Raw genomic sequence first — 4,173 nt, 5'->3', positions numbered from 1 at the left:
TGGGACATCGGTGTCTACTGACAAGGGAAGCAGTGTGTTCTTAATACTCTTATGAAGTTTTCATCCACTTTGACCAGTTAGCTATGAAATGACTCAAACATTTTTACCATCCCTGTATTATGCCTGTGGTTAAGATTTTAAGACCTTTTCTCTGACCCTTAAACTTGTTGCCTTGTTTTGTCATCTCTAGAAATTCCATCCTTCTGCCTTCTCACCCTAAGTCTAAAGCACCCCCTTGCCTATGTCGTTGCTTAGCTCTTATCCCAGTAGGTAACAGAGGATTGTCAAATAAGAATCTATTGAAAGAAAAAGTGATTGAAACTGGGACATCTTAGAGGCTGAGACCACTGCTGACTCCTTGGGATCTTGAGCTAATTTCTTCTGCAGGCTTCCGTGTCCTCACTATGGAGTGAGAAGATAAGGGTGAGTATCTTGAAAAGTCTCTCTGTGATCTGATCATGAGAAACAACTGATGGCCTCCCCTTTATTTTTTTAATCTTTTTAAATTTTTATTTATTTTTAATCATTTACATTTAGGGAGATTTTTTATTTTTATTTACTTTTTTCTATCACCTATAGCACCTGGTATTCCTAGGCGGTCTCCCATCCAAGTACTAATCAGGCCCGCCCCTGCTTACCTTCCGAGATCAGACGAGATCAGGCGTGTTCAGGATGGCATGGCCATAAACTGCTTTAAAAAAAAAAAAAAATTCTTTGTATTTTAGCCCCAAATAAGAGCTACTAATTTCCTTAAGACTGAACTATATCCATTCAACCACTCCTAACTCGTAACCCCTTGGAAAGACCAAGTGAGTCTGTTTGCAGTGGAACCAAACCCTAATTTTCAGAACCCAGCTGAAAGTTTGCTTTAAGTACTTAGGATCATATGGTTGCTCCTAACATTTTCAATTCCAGTTGAAGCAGCTTGCTTCATTTGATCGTTAATGGAGACAATGTTTATGTTAAAAGCAGCATGGATGACTGATTATGTGATGATAATACAAAAGGTCAGAGGGTTGTTTTTGTAGCTTTTAGTACCATTTATTGATGTCTCGGGGGTTTGTCCCAGACCTGGAAACATTGACTATGTTTTCAAAGCCTTTTCGATACAAGAATGCCTCATAAAATAATGGGTAGTGATAGAAAGTGCCAGACACTTTTATTCTTGCTTTTTATCCAGAATTCTCTTAACTTCATTGTCTCCTCATGTTCATGAGCACATGTGTGAAAGAGTGTGGGGAATGATAGGGAAGAAAATTTTTGATTAGCCCTCCTAGGGATTCTATCTCCAACCTATCCTTTCTCAGTCCCAGGTTGCCAACTTCAGAGCCGCACTGTCAAGGACATAGTTGTTGGAGGACAGTTAGTCATTAACCAAATATTTACATACATTTTTAAAGAGAGTTCCAGGTGCTTTAGGATATTAAGATACCAAAGTAAATTTGTTAAGGAATCTACCATTGTGGAACTTTAATGTGAGTGCTGGGGTAACTTAAACATTGTTAATCAAAGCGTGGCAGTGTACCAGTGGCATGGCCATCACCAAGGAGCTTGTTAGAAATGTAGAATGTCAGGCCCTATTCCAGACATTCTGGACCAAAATCTGCATTTTAATAAGATCTCCAGATGACTCATAGGCACAGAAAAGTTCTAGAAGCAATGGCCTAGAATACAAAGTTGGAAGTTATGTGAGAATTGAGGGTAATTATACTTTTTTTAGCCCTTTACATAAAATTATCTTGTTGAATTTTCATAATTCCATGAAGCTGGTACTGTTATCCTTATTTGACAGATAAAAAGATGGATATGAAGTGTCTTGCCTAGCTGATAAAAGCTAGGAATAGGTGGAACTTGTTTCCAATCTCTTCTGACTGAAAGAATATCAGGGAGGAGAACTTAATGTGCAGGAAGATAAAAAGTTGCAGGTGGTTATTTAAAGTACCCAAAATACCACAGTCCTGTAATTGAGTGTATTATTTGTGAAAGCAAATAGTGGGAAATAAGTTTGAAGTGTAGGTAAAAGCCAGGACATGCAGATCCATCTCCAGTCATACATCCAGTATGACATCTCCTCATGTGAGGAAGAGATGGAAAACTGGTGCATATTGTTTTAGTAACATGTAACTTGTGAAAAGGTCAGTTTTTTCTTAAAAGCTTCTAAAAGAAAAATTGTTCAATCTCCTTTACTCTCCACCTCCCATCCCCACAGTAGACTAATGCCTCCTTGTTTTGTACTACTGATTCAGAGGCAGAGCCTCCTATTATGTAAAACCGAGTCTAAAAGGAGTGGCCCACTCTGACCTGCTGAGTCTACACCTGAGAGAATAGATTCTGTGAACCTGCATTTGGAGATACGAACCACTTTGGAGAAGGTAACCAAGATAGTCAAATTTAACCTGTCAACCTATGGTACGTTTAGCATGGAAAAGACAGGAGGCACAGGAAAGCTATAGCCAAATATTTATAACCACCTGCTAGCTCCTGGGGATCAGAGTGTTGAACATGACACAGTAAGTTTTCTGCATCATGGACATTAGAGTCTGGTAAGGAAGATAAACATTAAATGAAACACTAAAAATAAAGTGCTGCAATAGAAGCTCTGACTGTGATGGGAACCAAAGAGAGGACGAAAGGTTTCCTTGAGGAGGCAATGTTGAAACTGAAATTAGAGGAATCAATAGGAATTAGCCAGAGAGGACAATCCAATTGTGTGCATAGGCTTTGTGGTGCAACAGCTTGGTATGGTAGTGACATTGGCAAGTCTAATATAGCTCAAGTTGAAAGAATAAATGAGAAACGGAAAAGAGAGAGGGTTGGGTAAGTAGGCAGAAACGAGTTATTTCAGGGCCTTGTAACCATGTTCTAGATTTTGAGTTGTGTTTGAAAAGCAGCAAAGAATCTATTAAAAGCTTGAAAGCAGGCCTTTTGAGCCACGCTTCTTTTGCTCGGGCCTGCTTCCACTTCTGGAAGTGTACTTTCCTTTCTATTAAAACTTATGCAAAAAAAAAAAAACTCGAAAGCAAGTGTTCCATATGTCATAAATTGCAGTGTCCAAGACAAAAAGCCCTAATAGGGCATGATGTGGAAGACTGCTGTGTGGACATGACAGACTGATGGCTGGCCGGATGGGTAGGTGGATGGATAACACTAAAGGTAGGTTGAGATGCCTTCCATAGTGAAAAATTCCTGGTCGTTGGAGATGTTCAGGTGTCTAAGTGGGGAAACAAATGAGTTTTTCAGCCTAGTTTCTCTTTGAGACACCTTATATTATTGAGATTTATAATACCTTGTATTTGGTCATAAACATCACTACAAATAACAGTTCCCTTATCTAGATGTGCAGCGTTCATGGCTCTTTTACACAAATTATCACATTCTCATTACAGCTCTACAAGGTAGAAATTACTCTCACTTTACAAATGAAGAATTGAGCCCCAGATTAAGTAATCTGCCCAAGATAACAAGGTTAGTGAATATTAGAGCCAAAATTTGAACCCAGAACCATTATACCCCTAAAGGCCTATCATAACAGCTACTCTATAAAGCTTCTATTCAAACTAATACACAAATATGGTAATGGGCACTTGATGAATGAACAATTTAAGCTATAAAGATACTTGGAATTCTTCTAGGGGACTTTGCATTCACTTAAAAACATTTTAATGCCTACTATGTGCCAAGCACTAGAGATATAGTCATCAATAAAATGGACATGGTCCCTGTCTTTGAGTTTATAGTAGTCAGGAAAGACAGATATTAGACCAAAAATTGCACAAATAACAAAAATTGCATGTAAAGTATAAGGTGCCATGTAACAAGGATCTAATCTAGTGTAGGGAGTCTCAGGTAATGATTCAGTAGTCACAACCCTATCTTCACAAAGTTTCTGGTTACCATTCTTCAGTGGTTTCTGACCGATGTTTAACCTGTTACAGTCGAATCCTAAGTTAACTTTCAGTCCTTGCTAGAAAGGATTCTGGCTGTGGTCAGTCACTAGCAGACCTGGTTTAACATCAATAACAGTAACTCCTAAACCATTTCACCCTGACGTAAGTACTATATTTCCAACAGCATTCTAGACTCCATTTTCTGGATGTGTCTCTGACACCACAAGCAACTTAACATACCTCTCCTTCCTGTAAAAACAAAACAGTTATTCCTTCCTCACCAGTC

The 4,173-nt window shown here is 38.6% G+C and overlaps 1 pseudogene; it reads right to left on the bottom strand.

Moving 5' to 3' along the window:
• Positions 1-570: 570 nt before the first annotated feature.
• On the bottom strand, positions 571-689 carry LOC111730649 (annotated as a pseudogene).
• Positions 690-4,173: the final 3,484 nt, after the last annotated feature.

Source organism: Pteropus vampyrus, unplaced genomic scaffold (assembly GCF_000151845.1).
Source record: "Pteropus vampyrus isolate Shadow unplaced genomic scaffold, Pvam_2.0 Scaffold326, whole genome shotgun sequence".
Classification (NCBI taxonomy): Eukaryota; Metazoa; Chordata; class Mammalia; order Chiroptera; family Pteropodidae; genus Pteropus; species Pteropus vampyrus.
This window is presented reverse-complemented; position numbering and strand designations above follow the sequence as displayed.